This window comes from Balaenoptera physalus, assembly GCF_965194825.1.
Source record: "Balaenoptera physalus genome assembly, chromosome: 10".
NCBI lineage: Eukaryota > Metazoa > Chordata > Mammalia > Artiodactyla > Balaenopteridae > Balaenoptera > Balaenoptera physalus.
In genome coordinates this window covers 81,708,389-81,725,376 of record NC_138889.1, presented here as the reverse complement: position 1 = coordinate 81,725,376, position 16,988 = coordinate 81,708,389, and positions in this window count along the sequence as shown.

Genomic DNA, 16,988 nt, shown 5'->3' with positions numbered 1-16,988 from the left:
GAGCCTTCATAAAAGAAATTTGCAGGGAAAAAAGGAAAAGGAAACATTTGTTTTTCTTGGAACAGGGCAGAGATAATTGTGGCCACTTGTGGAGTGTTCTGTGTTATAAAAAGCCTTACAATTCTGACTTGATCCTAGGGCACATAGGGTTAAGGATAGATGTGCCTCTTAAAGTTCCTAGGTTCATGAAATTGCACATTACTATTTAATGGAGAACTTAAATTACATATCTCTGTAGAGGTACAAAGATAGATGAAAGTATATCAGAAAAAACAATCAGAACTTTGATTATAATGGTATGAAGAAACATCCCTATAAAACTACAGACTTAGTTTAATGGATATCTTACACTAAAACATGTTATTGTGATAAAAAATAATGATTTACAGCAGAGATAAAATATTCATTTTCCTTATTTTTCTTTCAAAATAATTAGAAAGGTAGCACAGAGTAACTGAAAAAGTGGGAACTCTAAAGTCATATGAACCTGGATTCAATCCTGTCTTGGATATTTAGTACTTACATGCATCTGTTAAATTTATTTGACATATTTGAATCTATTTTCCCATGTGTGGAAAGTGAAATAGTGATACCCATGCCTAGAAGGATTGTTTTAAATATATTCAAAGCTGCTAGCATAACATCTGGCTCATGACCACCTATTCATTCAATACATGTTTAAAAAAAAAAGTCTGCAATATTACAGTCATTGCTTTAGGCACTGTTTATCAAAAGAATAGAAAAGATAGAATAAAGCCAAGAAAGGTACAATGTGACCTAAAGAACAATAAAAAATTATTAAAAAGCAAAAACAAAACAAGTAAGAACATAGCATGTGAAAGGGTGGTCAAGGAAGGGCTCTTGGGAGATGCTGTCTGTAAGGAAACTAGATGGAAAAAAGGGGGTGTACTTTGTAAATATCTGGAGCAAGAGGCTTCCAGGCAAAGGGAAGAGTCCGTAAATAGCATATGTACTGCAGCTGTTGGAGGACAGTGAATTTGTAGAGGTTCTAATAGGTCCCTAGAATGTAAACTAGGAGACAACATCACAAAGAGCATACATGCAGTAAATTCTATAGCTAAGAACTAGGACACGGGGATCAGACTGTCTGTCTATATCCTGTGTCAAGTCACTTAACCTTCTGAGTTTAGGTTTACTCATTTGTAAAGTAAACCTCCTAAGGTGGTTGTAAGAACTAAATGTGTTAATAAATAATAAAGTGCTAGCACATAGCAAACACCAAAGACTCTTATTTTTTAAATTAATACCAAACATAGAATAGAGTATCATGCTTCCCCTATTGGAAAATCAACTTCCATTTACCAAGAATATAGTCCAATGAGAATTCTTGGATTAACATTTTGAAATACATTTTATTTGTGTGAATCTTATGGGTGTTTTCTATTTTGAAAATATGTCTTTCCTGCTCTTCTCTTGTTTTATTTTTAGGTTTCTTTTAGATAGAGTAAGTATTTTGTTTATTTCCAAACTTTAGAAATCTTACTTAAGAGCTCTGCTATGTCTTGAACATCAGTGAGCTATACAAACAAACATTTTGAAAACTGATGAATCATAAAATTCAAAGAAGAATTTTAAAATTCAAGAATAAATAGTTTTGATGTTTTCTTTTTGAAAACTTTTTACAGTAGGGTTGAAGATTTTATCTACTTTAAGCATGACTGGAATTTGGCATTCAAATAAAATGCAGATCTCATAGCCTATAATAATGCCTTTTGTATTTAGACTATGAGTTTGCTGCTTGCTTTCTCATGCATTTTCCAATCCAATCCTGCCAACAGTACAGTGAAGTGGGCATCATTTCCCCTGCTTTAAAGAGGTAAAACCTAAGAGTCATACAGAGTTAACTTAAAATAACTGTGAGGTTAAACGTTAGAGGTAGAATTCAATCTTAGATGTTTTAAGTCCAACACATATTCCCTATTGTTATGGTCTGAATATTTGTGTCTCCCCAAAATTCATGTGTTTAAATCCTAGCCCCCCCCAAAGTGATGGTATTAGAAGGTGGGTCATTTGGGGTCTGCTTAAGTGATGAGGGTAGAGCCCTCCTGAATGAATTTAGTGCCTTATTAAAGAGGCTCCAGAGAGATCTCTAGTTGCTTCCACCATGTCAGGATACAAGAAGTCTGGACCCAGGAAAAGGGCCCTCACCTGACCATGTTGGCTCCCTGATCTTGGACTTCCAGTCTTCAGTACTGTGAAAAATAAATTTCTTATGTTTATTAGCTACCCGGTCTGTGATATTATGTTATAGCAAGACACCTATCCAAAAACATCTACTGCTTTCTGTTAGTTTTGCAAGCACCCAGTCTACCATAAAGCTCACACTAAGGCTTCAGCTCACTGATTTTACTAGTCATGTAACATACAATTGGGTTTGTGTTTTATAACTTTGTATATAATATTATCTCTTCCAAATGATTATAAACTCCCTGAGAGAAGGACTGAATATTATATACATATATGTATATTTAATCTTTCAGAATCTATAAAATGGGTATGAATATAAAGGGGTTATTTGGAAAATCTTTGATAAGCAAATTAAAATATCTGCACTTGGAAAGATTACAGGATTTAGAGCTACAAGGATTAAGACTGAAATCTGTTCTTTGCCATTTCCTAGATTTATGATCCTGAGCCTTATCTTCATCTTTAAATAAGACTAATAATTTTCTTCTACCATAGTCATTATATGGATCGAATGTGTAGAGGAGCAAAAATAACTTTTCCTCTACCCTTCTGAGTTTTTAGCTGAAACCACTTAGTAAAACACAGAATAATAAGAGAAAAAACAAACAGAAGTTTATTGAGATGTGTACCTCATATACATGGCAGATACCCAGGGAAAATGAATAACTTCTCCAGGTGGCTTAGAATTCTAGCTTAAATACCACACAAATAAGGAAAGGGGAGGGAGGATGTAGATCTTTTAGGGGAGAGTACAAAGCTTGTCTAGGTGTTGGGTCAACTTCTAGTCTACTCTCCTGTAATAAGGGTCAATCTTCCCTGGCTGATGAGACTCCTGGGAGGGGCCTTATGACAATTGAGTTCTTTTGGGGGGATTTGTTTTTAGGCAGATAAGAAGAGTTCAGAGTAAGCCTCTCCCCACATTTGCTGTTTTTCCAGTGCCAATAGCTCAAAATAATATATCAAAGGGACATATTTGGCATTGGCACATCCCAAACTCCTACAGTCATATTTTGGGGTGGCCTATTCTGCTACCCTTCAAATGTAAATCATCTACCATGATCTCGGACACATTATGGCCATTTCAAAGGTATTGGTGTTCCTAGTCCCCCCACCCCTCACATCTGTTGGAATAAACTGAACGAATATTACATGTTATATTTTGCAACAAAAATAAGCTCATCTTTAATTTAGTATCCCAAAGACTCATGAATGCTCTTGGTTTATCTTTCAAGTTATTTAGTTTTGAGAAGAAAAATATGCTTTTCACCCTTAGTAGCAGACTGTGCTCCATTTCACTTATAATTCAAATTTAGATTTTCAATTCTTCCTTTCATTTAAATAATCTTTGAAAGGATTCTTCCATGACTCTCATCCAAGAATATGAGAGATATGGGAGAGGCATGAGAAAGTCTTTACATATAATGCCATATAATTATCAAAACTATACACCTTAATGTATAGGGTGGATAGTGTCTGGTAATTTTCTAAATTTTTATAAAACTTTTGAAGTCATCTGTGGCAGCCATGAGAATGTAGCTTGCAGATCCACACCTATAGAGAGACTAATTAAGAGCCCTACCCATTACAATCTGAAATTCATTGCAATGTTTTTGCCAAGATCCCACTTCCCAAGAGCTGCTCCCAACCAATGACAGTGTGGCAGGGCTACTAAGGCAGACCCATTCCTGGAAGACTTGGAACTCCTTAAAGGATTCTGACCTTGTCCAAACTTCATTAAACTGTACTGCAGTCTAGGAAAAGTCTACCCAACCTTCCCTCCCTTTCTGCTTCACAAAACGTTGAATTTACATCACAGTTTACTTACCCTCCCTGTCTTTTCTGACATCTCCCCTATTTCCTTTCCAAGAGGTGTTTCCCTAATAAAATTCTTCCACATTTTACCCTGTTTGTTGACGGGTTCTTGAAGAAAACAGATTAACACACCATGTTATTGTCAAACTGAAATGTAAACAGGAAGAACAACTAGGTGCTGGAGGAGGTGGAATGCATAATACACAAAAAATTGAGAATATTTAGGTAGGAGAAAAGGTTTATAACATAGCCTCTAACAATAAACTATGCCAAAAGCATCCTTCCAAAATACACACCTGAATATATTTTAAAAGACCTTAAAAATGTCTTAAGGTCTTGAGGTCAATATGGTATAGGCAAAAATTGGGGACTTCAAAGTCAGCAAGATTTGATTTGAATAGCAACCCTTCTACTTATGGGCATATGCATCTAAAATTAGGTGAGATACTAACCTTCTGAGTCTCATTTACCTTTTACATAAAATAAAAACGATAGTAAGTCTTACAGATGCAGCTATCACCCGTAAAAATTCTTTCACAGTACCTCTGTGTTGTTTATAACCTGTATCTTGAATCTAGTGACTCCATCCTGATTTGTTGCTTTGTACCCTCACCTGATAACCATCTTGATTCCTGATCCATCATCTCCCATCTTTATCTCTGTACTCTTGGACCCAATGCTTAATACTGCTTCTCTTATTCTTTAAACCAAGATTTGAACTTATGCAATATATATTCTATGTGTTTCTGACTGACCTAGGTAGGAAATTTTAAAATCTGTCCTTGCATTCCGGTACCCAGTTATGGACTAATGAATGGTCTTTCTCTCAGGTTTGCTTGAGCTCTCAAAAGGGGGAAAAATGAAGAGAGAAGAATGAAGGTGAGAGTTAGAGTCATAGCTAGGTTCCATAACTTAACAGAATGCAACATGGCATGATGTACATTCCATAAAGATTTAGAGAACTCATCAAAGTCAAGGGAGATACAAATTATGTTTCTCAAGCCTTCACATGCACCTGCATTTCTTGAATATACTGTTATGTCTAGAGTATGAGTTTCTAAATCTTTCTGCTTTCTTTACCCTCACAGACAATTAATGCCTCATCTTATGCTCTAAAAATGTGACTTGATTCCTCTTAGCTCTTGGCTTTAAGCCTTCTACACATTACCTGCCTTTTAAACATATAGATTGGCTCTTAAAAAAATCTAGGAATTAATTTAGAATTGTCATCTGTTGCACATAGTTGTTTTATACTATTGCCTTCATTTAGACACTATAAAAATTTTAATTACAAATCTTAAATTTTTTTAATTTCAAAAATATCTCTCTAGTTAACATGAAGTAATACTTCCAACTCACTGTAATAGAACTGTATTGTGAAGGATGCTTCTTTTATTTAATACAGTAGTGAGTCTGTAAACTCAGTCTCCTACTGCCATTCCTTTCATTTAGAAACATATTACCTTTTACTTGGACTACTGCTTTCATCTCTTATCTGATATTTCTGCCCTCATTTTTAATTGAAGTATGACATACAATATTAAGGTAATGAATCAATATTTGGAAATATAGCAAAATGACCACCACAATGAATCTAGTTAACATCGTCACCCTAGTTACAATTTTTTTTCTTGTGATGAGAACTTTTGAGATCTACTCTCTCAGCAACTTTTTAATATACAGTACAGTATTGTTAACTATGGTCATTGTGTTGCACATTATATCCCTATGACTTATTTTTTTTTATAACTGCAAATTTGTACTTTTTGACCCATTTTATCCATTTTGCCTACTCTACTCCCCACTGCCCTTATTCTTAGTTTAATTAATCTGTCATTCAAACTTCCAGTTAAATAGATTCTCTTTGGGAGTGGTCAAATTTTTAACTTTAGATGAGCTTTTAAATCTCAAAGATAGTTCAAGGAAGAAAATTTTTAGATGCCTACATTCTTACCTTCCAGAATTAACCACCTTGAATATTTTGACACAACTGCTTTCAGAGATTTTTTTTCCAGATTTATAATTTTGAAAAATTATAGTAATAGTTATTACTTATTAAAATAATTTCCACTGGAAATAATAGCTCATTACAGATAAATCTGATACTCTTCTTTGACCTTCACTAGCCCAATGTCATTCCTTCACCCCGTTCACCCCAGCACTTTCTAGGGTAAAATTCAGAGGAGGAAATTATTCAAACCCCTTAGCCGAAATAAAGTTATTCTCATATCCATTCAGGATCCACAGTTTTATAAAGTAGTACACTATGATCCCCTAGCCTTAAATACTAAGTCTAAACACTTGTTGCATTTTCTATTCCAGAAAATACTTATATCTGAATAGTCCTACCTTCTTCCTTTGATATAAAAATCTGGCTTGAATAGGCCCTTTTGAAAATATTACAGCATCTGGGATGCCTTCCTTTATTCATTAGCCAGAGATGATTATCTCTCTGTCATATTCACCCATGATTATACTTCCATCATAAAACTTGTCACACTACTTTGGTGTTACAAATATTTGTGTACCCTTTGCTCCTGATCTTTGAAGGATCTGAGAAGAACAGGCTGTTTCATCTTCATGTTTGCAGCTCCTGAATGAAGCATACTACTGGTCCTTTGCCTGGTTTCAATAAGTTTTCATTTTAGATGAAAAGTTGAGGAAAGGTGATAATGGGAATGGAGGGAGTGGAACAAGACAGAAAGAAACTCCAACTTGGCATTATTTACTCAAATTTGATAAACTGTTTTAGATGTAACAGTAGAAATAATATATACAATGTGGAATGAAAAAAGGTCAAAATATACTCATAGGTGGGTACCAATTTAAAGAATGTAGTAACTTGCCTGGTATAGAACATTTGTTTAAGAATTTAAGTTTTTAGTACTAGGAAAAGGTTCTGCTTGACTAAGAATTATTCTTATAGAAAATTGTGTAATATAAAAATATCAAATGAAGATGCATATACAAGTCTTAAAATTTAAATTTGCCCTCAAGATGAGAAAAAATAATTAGTAAACGATGCCTTTTTGCAAATAACTTTCTAGTTGATATCTCTGAAATGAAGCCTTAAAATCCTGATGCAAAGAGTATTTTTGTGTTTTAAGTTTCATGTGACTCCAGCCAGATCTTTCAACTTTTGGACTCTAAAATAAGTTATATTGATAGAAAATGTGTTGATGATCAATTTATATTTATCAATTAATCTGGCAGATATACAAGTAGTGGTATTTTGGGTATTGTTTTAATCTGAAAACAGAAAAGTAATTTTGCAATTACTAGCAATTATTTCCAATACTGTATAAAATCAAGTTGCATAAATATGATTGTATATGAATGTATCCAAATTATAGCTCTATTAGTTATTTCAAAATGATAGCTCTGAGCCATTTAATTAGCTGATGCTTTTAGATTAATTAGATCAAATGGTGAAAAACAAGGATGAGTGGATTTCAAACCAATAATAATGGAAATTTGAGCTAAGGTATAGATATACAGTTGTATGGAAATGCTGGCTGATTATCTTTGGATTTACGGAGACCACCTCGCCAACAGTAAATTTGCCCTGCAGGATATAAACTGATCAATCACCTGTGTCTTAAATTTCAATCAAGCCAGTAGTTGCTTTGCAAAGTTGCTGAGACTATTGTACTTCCTAGGCTAGCAGCAAATTAAATGACAAGAGGACTCCTACTAATTTTAAATTAGCCTTGTGAGCCCTTTTTTTTTTAACATCTTTATTGGAGTATAATTAGTTGCTTTAAAATGTTGTGTTAGTTTCTGCTTTATAACAAAGTGAATCAGCTATACATATATCCCCATATCCCCTCTCTCTTGCTTCTCCCTCCCACCTTCCCTGTCCCACCCCTCTAGGTGGTCACAAAGCATGGAGCTGACCTCGCTGTGCTATGCGACTGCTTCCCAATAGTTATCTATTTTATATTTGGTAGTATATATAAATCCATGCCACTCTCTCACTTCATCTCAGCTTACCCTTCCCCCTCCCTGTGTCCTCAAGTCCATTCTCTACGTCTGCGTCTTTATTCCTGCGTGAGCCCTTTTTGATAAAGTTTTTCCACATTCTAAAATTAATTCCAATCTTGCCTATTGTAACATCACTGGTTATAGATTGAATATAAGGTACCAGCAGAAAGCACTAATCCAGTAGGAAACTTAGATAAAATGTGCCTCAGAAGTGGAATTATTCAGGGGCTTTAAGGTTAACAATTAATCAGACAGGGTATCTACTAAATTGAAGAAAGGGAAAGCAACAGACTATATTAACTAGGTTTGCTGTGTATCAAACAACTGCAAAATCCTAATGTTGATTTATTGCTCATGTGTCTGTGTGTGTCATACAGAAATACAGATTAATCTTGAGCAACAAGTGGATTATTCTGAAGTAGTGACAGTTAAAAAAAATCATCTAATGTTCATGAAGATTTCACTAAAGTGACTTATAATATACTAAAGAGTTCACAAGGAGAAATCTCTAAATAAAGAAAAGAATACTTTATGTCCCAGATGGAATTTTTCATCTTTGCTCCCAATGTAATTAAGAATTAGTATATGACCTAAAACACATTAAGCCAAATGGTGGGAAAAACATCTGTTTTCACTTTTACATTGAGCATATTTTCTAATTAATTATTCAAATATCAAAACAAAGAAATATACTTCAAAAGTTTGTACATGTTTTAATCATTTTACATCTACCTTTTCTTCTGTGAAGTCAGTCAGAAGTCCCCCAGAACTAGCACTGCAGGATTATGTAAGTAGATATTTATACTGTTAGGTGGAGTTTGATAATTCTCCAAGATGCAAGATTTATTGCACTAATTGGTTTTCCTAACAGGGTTATAAAAGCCTGTCTGCTAAAATCTGGAAGCATCTATTTCATATATGAACTCATTATTAATCCATTAAGGAATGATGACAAGTGCTAACATTTGAGTGCCTAAATATAACATGTTTTGTGATAAGCACTTCAAATAAATTATCTTTTATAATATCACAGCTATCACAAAAGGAGTATTTTGAATGTTTACAGAAAGAAAAGAAAGGCTTACAGCTAGGTTAAGTAACATTGCCAGTTTACTCAGGTAGTAATGAAGGTGCCAGGATATTGAACTAGGTCTGTGTGACCTGAAGCTTGAACACTTAACACTACTAATGTTCATTCTATATTTACTGCTTTAGATATATAATTCTAAAACCAACATTGTGAGGTTGATGTTTATATCACCATCTTACAGGTGAGGAAACTGAAGTTGCATAATTTGCACAAGGTAACATTTTTATTTAGAGATTTGTATTTGTATTTGTAGGATTTGTATTAATGTCTTTATGACTCCAATGCCCAATTCAGCAACAATTTGATTTGGTGCTTAATACTCACAACTTCTAAAAGAATCTTGTAAAAAACAAGAGAGAGAAATAAAATCAAGTTCAGATCAATGAAATCCCACAGCAATGCTCAGGAACATGCAAGACAGAACATGGCTATTTCTAAGATGTAAAGTGAATCCATTGAAATTGGACTGCTTTTGAATTGGCCCATCAATGACCATATTTGGGAGGTACATTTGAGCAAAAGTGAACAAAATAATTTTCCTTTATTTTATTTACTTTTTTCTTTACTTCTCAAATTTCCAAAGGCATCATTTGAGTGAAAATGAAACAAGCTAATAGCACTGTTCACAGAAAAAACAAAACAAATGAACAAAAATTAAACTTAAACTTAAAAGCTTTTGCACAGCAAAGGAAACCATAAACAACACGAAAAGACAACCCTCAGAATGGGAGAAAATATTTGCAAATGAAGCAACTGACAAAGGATTAATCTCCAAAATATACAAACAGCTCATGCAGCTCAATATCAAAAAGACAAACAACCCAATCAAAAAATGGGTGGAAGACCTAAATAGACACTTCTCCAAAGAAGACATACAGATGGCCTAGAGGCACATGAAAAGATGCTCAACATCACTAATTATTAGAGAAATGCAAATCAAAACTACAATGAGGTATCACCTCACACTGTTCAGAATGGCCATCACCAAAAAATCTACAAACAATAAATGCTGGAGAGGGTGTGGAGAAAAGGGAACCATCCTGCACTGTTGGTGGGAATGTAAATTGATACAGCCACTATGGGGAACAGTATGGAGGTTCCTCAAAAAACTAAAAATAGAACTACCATATGACCCAGCAATCCCACTACTGGGCATATACCCAGAGAAAACCATAATTCAAAAAGACACATGCACCCCAATGTTTATTGCAGCACTATTTACAATAGCCAGGACATGGGAACAACGTAAATGTCCATGAACAGAGGAATGGCTAAAGAAGATGTGGTACATATACACAACGGAATATTACTCAGTCATAAAAAGGAACAAAATTATGTCATTTGTAGAGACGTGGATGGACCTAGAGAGTGTCATACACAGTGAAGTAAGTCAGAAAGAGGAAACCAAATATCGTATATTAACGCATATATGTGGAATCTAGAAAGGTGGTATAAATGATCTTATTTGCAAAACAGAAATAAAAACACAGATGTAGAGAACAAACGTATGGACACCAAGGGGGGAAAAGGGGGAGGTGGGATGAACTGGGAGATTGGGATTGACATATATACACTATTGATACTATGTATAAAATAGATAACTAATGAGAACCTACTGTATAGTTCAGGGAACTCTACTCAGTGCTCTGTGGTGACCTAAATGGGAAGGAAATCCAAAAAAAGGGGATATATGTATATGTATAGCTGATTCACTTTCCTGTACAGTAGAAACTAACACAGTATTGTAAAGCAACTATACTCCAATAAAAATTAATTAAAAAAAAAAAGTGAATAGTTGAAAGTAACATAGTTGGCAGACAAGCCTGAGTTTGAATCCTGGCTCTAGGACCCATTAACTACATGAGTTAGGGTACAATTCTTTCACCTCAAATAATTACAACCGTCTACTAAATGTAGATAATTTTAACTCACAACATTTTTATAAAAATCAAATGATCTCAACCTATGCAAACCACCTAACACTCTGCCAGGCATATAGTAATTACTAAATTGTTAGCTTCTTTCTCATTCATTCTTTCTATCTGCAGCAGACATTGCTTTGCTTAAATGAGGATTAGCATTATTTTTCCCTCTAAATTCCCTTATTGTTCTTCTTGGCATGATTAACCCAACTCTATTTTCAAATATCACATATATTGGATAGATATATTGAATATATATTGCACATAGCAAGGATAAAATATTGTTTCTTAAAAGATTTTTCCATTGTATATAAGAAAAAATGTGTATGTGAATACTGGATTGTGATATAAAGTAAATTCTTACTGTGGGTCACCATCAAAATCATTGAAAGACATAGCTTAGTACAGTTCTGAGGGCAGAGTGAGCTCTAGGTAAACATGTAGTAGAATCTTTGCATCAGATAAACATTGTGCTTGGTTTCTAGTAAAAAAGACCTCCTTTAAATATTCAAGAGTTTTTTCTCTTGTGTAAAACAAATCAAAAGGCAGGCAATCCTGGGTTTAATCTAATGCTGCCTAAAATCAACAGGAACCTCAACCACTGGTTGTTTTCATCCTCAAGCTTCCCTACCTGTCCAAGACGAACACTGCAGCTCTAGCCACAACATCAGCACCACACTTAATAAAAAGAGCCACAGAAGTATTTTCTCTCCCCTCCAAAAAATGAACCCTAAGTACCTCTTAGCTATTTGATTCCTATTTCATTCACCAGAACTTAGTTGCTTTGCTACAGAAGCTGAAAGGCAATGACTAACTGATATAAATCATTCAGTTGAGTTCAGTTACTAAGGAAGATGGTAAAAGTGTATTTTAGGAGGCTCTTTCCCTGAAGGGGGTGGGGTCTGTATTTCTTTTTCCCATTTTGTTTTGCCTCACAGGAAAGAGGTCTTGTAGCATTTGCATATCTCAGAATTATGTTATGTATGAGAGGAAATCAATATTAAGAAGAGAGATTTAAACTTTGTGGATGCTCAACTCTTAGCAATGTCAGGAATAATTAAAGGAACAACTATGAGATAATGCAAAATACCCTGGTGTGAAGTGATGAAAAAATAAATGCAGGTGAAAGAATGAAGGAGGAGGGGATTTGGGATAAACATGAAGGATCAGAAACACCAGTGGACAGATAACATTAGGTGGATGGAAAATCGCTGCTTTCTCTCTTCTTCAGACTCCAAGATACTATGAGTAAGACCTAATCCTTTCTGTGCACACTGAATGACGTTCTCAGCTATTACAGGGTAATCCCAGAGTTAAAAATAAATGAAAGGATCAATGATTGGCTGAATGACTTATTCAGTGGTATTTGTCTATTGCCCCACAGTATGACAGGAATCAGCTGCTTCATTCACCTCAAAGGGATTAAAACAATTCAAAAATGTTGGTGATCACATAGACAACAACTTTCACTGATTGACTACTTCCATCTTTTAAAATGATTGCTATTTTGTCCTAATGTGTTTCATCAAGGAACATATAAATACTCATCATTTCTTCTTTAAGTATTTGGTTCAAAGGCCCCTTAGAAACCTCTAGCTCAGTCCTTCAGATAAGCAAAAAAATACAAAATCCCTTAGCACTTTAGTAGTGTAGAATTCCAGTCAGTGTCATTTTAAATTTCTATTCCAAGTCTTCAGTTTTTACTGGTCCTGACCAGCATGCCCTGTTTTTAAATCACTTTGAGATCCACTATGATGCTTACTAGGGAGTTTTCTTAATATGATCAAATGCCTTGGAAGACTAAAATCATCCAGGGTGCTGGTCAGTTAAGGAATAAAGACACAAGCTATAGGTGAGGTTTTAGCGCTTCTTATCATTGGTGGATTTGTTTTTTGGTTTAGTTGCTCTCTTCGTTCTTTGTTTTTTCTTTTTTTTAATAAATTTTTAACCATTTTTATTTTTAACATTTTTAAAATTTTTAACTTTAATAACTTTATTTCTCTTTTTTTTCTTTCTTTCTTTTTTTCTCCCTTTTCTTCTGAGCCATGTGGCTGACAGGGTCTTGGTGCACCAGCCGGGTGTCAGGCCTGTGCCTCTGAGGTGGGAGAGCCAAGTTCAGGACACTGGTCCACCAGAGACCTCCCGGCTCCACGTAATATCAAACGGCAAAAGCTCTCCCAGAGATCTCCATCTCAACATTAAGACCCAGCTCCACTCAACAACCAGCAAGCTACAGTGATGGACACCCTATGCCAAACAACCAGCAAGACAGGAACACAACCCCACCCATTAGCAGAGAGGCCGCCTACAATCATAAAAAGGTCACAGACACACCAAAACATACCACCGGACACGGTCCTGGCCACCAGTAAGACAAGATCCAGCCTCATCCACCAGAACACAGGCACCAGTCCCCTCGACCAAGAAGTCTACACAACCCACTGAACCAACCTTAGCCACTGGGGGCAGACACCAAAAACAACGGGAACTACAAGCCTGCAGCCTGTGAAAAGGAGACTCCAAAAGACAGTAAGTTAAGCAAAATAAGAAGACAGAGGAACATACAGCAGATGAAGGAGCAAGGTAAAAACCCACCAGACCAAACAAATGAAGAGGAAATAGGCAGTCTACCTGAAAAATAATTCAGAGTAATGAGAGTAAAGATAATCTAAAATCGTAGAAAAAGAATGGATAAAATACAAGAAACGTTTAACAGGAACCTAGAAGAACTAAAGAGCAAAGAAACAATGATGAACAACACAATAAATGAAATTAAAAATTCTCTAGAAGGAATGAAGAAAAGCATTGAGGACAGTCTTTGAGGACACTGTCCTCAAGAAAAGCATTGAGGACAGTCTTTGAAGACACTGTCCTCAAGAAAAGCATTCAGGACAGTCTTAGAGACCTCTGGGACAACATTAAGTGCACCAACATTCAAATTACAGAGGTCGCAGAAGAAGAAGAGAAAAAGAAAGGGACTGAGAAAATATTTGAAGAGATTATAGTTGAAAACTTCCCTAATATGGTAAAGGAAATAGTCAATCAAGTCCAAGAATCGCAGAGAGTTCATTACAGGAAAAATCCAAGGAGAAACACGCCAAGACTCATGTTAATCAAACTATCAAAAATTAAATACAAAGAAAAAATAATAAAAGCACAGGGGGAAAACAACAAATAACATACAAGGGAATTCCCATAAGGTTAACAGCTGCTCTTTCAGCAGAAACTCTGCAAGCCAGAAGGTAGTAGCAAGACATTTAAAGTGATGAAAGGGAAAAACCTACAACCAAGATTACTCTATCCAGCAAAGATCACATTCAGATTCTACAGAGAAATTAAAACCTTTACAGACAAGCAAAAGCTAAGAGAATTCAGCACCACCAAACCAGCTCTACAACAAATGCTGAAGGAACTTCTCTAGGCCGGAAACACAAGAGAAGGAAAAGACCTACAATAATAAACCCAAAACAATTAAGAAAATGGTAATAGGAACATACATATCGATAATTACCTTAAATGTAAATGGATTAAATGCTCCCATCAAAAGACATAGACTGGCTGAATGGACACAAAAACAAGACCCATATATATGCTGTCTACAAGAGACCCATTTCAGACCTAGGGACACATACAGACTGAAAGTGAGGGGATGGAAAAAGATATTCAATGCAAATGGAAATCAAAAGAATTCTGGAGTAGCAATTCTCATAGCAGACAAAATAGACTTTAAAATAAAGACTATTACAAGAGACAAAGAAGGACACTATATAATGATCAAGGGATCAATCCAAGAGGAAGGTATAACAATTGTAAATATTTATGCACCCAACATAGGAGCACCTCAATACATAAGGCAAATACTAACAGCCATAAAAGGGGAAATCGACAGTAACACAATCATAGTAGGGGACGTTAACACCCCACTTTCACCAATGGACAGATCATTCAAAATGAAAATAAATACGGAAACACAAGCTTTAAATGATACATTAAACAAAATGGACTTAATTGATATTTATAGGACATTCCACCCAAAAACAACAGAATACACTTTCTTCTCAACTGCTCATGGAACATTCTCCAGGATACACCATATGTTGGGTCACAAGTCAAGCACTGGTAAATTTAAGAAAATTGAAATTGTATGAAGTATCCTTTCCCACCACAATGCTATGACACTAGATATCAATTACAGGAAAAAATCTGTAAAAAATACAAACACATGGAGGCTAAGCAATACACTACTTAATAACCAATAGATCACTGAAGAAATCAAAGAGGAAATCAAAAAATACCTAGAAACAAATGACAATGAAAACATGACAACCCAAAACCTATGGCATGCAGCAAAAGCAGTTCTAAGAGGGAAGCTTACAGCAGTACAATCCTACCTCAAGAAACAAGAAACAGTTCAAATAAACAACTTAACCATACACTTAAAGAAATTAGAGAAAGAATAACAAAAATACCCCAAAGTTAGCAGAAGGAAAGAAATCATAAAGATCAGATCAGAAAGAAATGAAGGAAGCAATAGCAAAGATCAATAAAACTAAAAGCTGGTTCTTTGAGAAGATAAACAAAACTGATAAACCATTAGCCAGATTCATCAAGAAAAAAAGGGAGAAGACTCAAACCAATAGAATTAGGAATGAAAAAGAAGTAACAACTGACACTGTAGAAATACAAAGGATCATGAGAGATTACTACAAGCAACTATATGCCAATAAAATGGACAACCACGAAGAAATGGACAAATTCTTAGAAAAGCAAAACCTTCCGAGACTGAACCAGGAAGAAATATAAAATATAAACAGACCTATTACAAGCACTGAAATTGAGACTGTGATTAAAAATCTTACAACAAACAAAAGCCCAGGACCAGATGGCTTCACAGGAGAATTCTATCAAACATTTAGAGAAGAGCTAACACCTATCCTTCTCAAACTCTTCCAAAATATAGCAGAGGAAGGAACACTCCCAAACTCTTTCTAAGAGGCCACCATCACCCTGATACCAAAACCAGGCAAAGATGTCACAAAGAAAGAAAACTACAGGCCAATATCACTGATGAACATAGATGCAAAAATCCTCAACAAAATACTAGGAAACAGAATCCAACAGCACACTAAAAGGATCATACACCATGATCAAGTGGGGTTCATCCCAGGAATGCAAGGATTCTTCAGTATATGCAAATCAATCAATGTGGTACATCATATTAACAAACTGAAGGATAAAAACCATATGATTATCTCAATAGATGCAGAAAAAGCTTTCAAAAAAATTCAACACTGATTTATGATAAAAACCCTCCAGAAACTACTTTCTGGAGGCATAGAGGGAACTTACCTCAACATAATAAAGGCCATATATGACAAACCCACAGTCAACATCATTCTCAATGGTGAAAAACTGAAACCATTTCCTCTAAGATCAGGAACAAGACAAGGTTGCACATTCTCACCCCTATTATTCAACATAGTTTTGGTAGTTTTAGCCACAGCAATCACAAAGGAAAAAGAAATAAAAGGAATCCAAATCGGAAAAGAAGAACTAAAGCTGTCACTGTTTGCAGATGACATGATACTATACATAGAGAATCCTAAAGATGCTACCAGAAAACTACTAGAGCTAATCAATGAATTTGGTAAAGTAGCAGGATACAAAATTAATGTACAGAAATCTCTTGCATTCCTATACACTAATGATGAAAAATCTGAAAGAGAAATTAAGGAAACACTCCCATTTACCACTGCAACAAAAGGAATAAAATACCTAGGAATAAACCTACCTAAGGAGGCAAAAGACTTGTATGTATAAAACTATAAGACACTGATGAAAGAAATTAAAGATGATACAAACAGATGGAGAGATATACCATGTTCTTAGATTGGAAGAATCAACATTGTGAAAATGACTCTACTACCCAAAGCAATCTACAGATTCAATGCAATCCCTATGAAACTACCAAT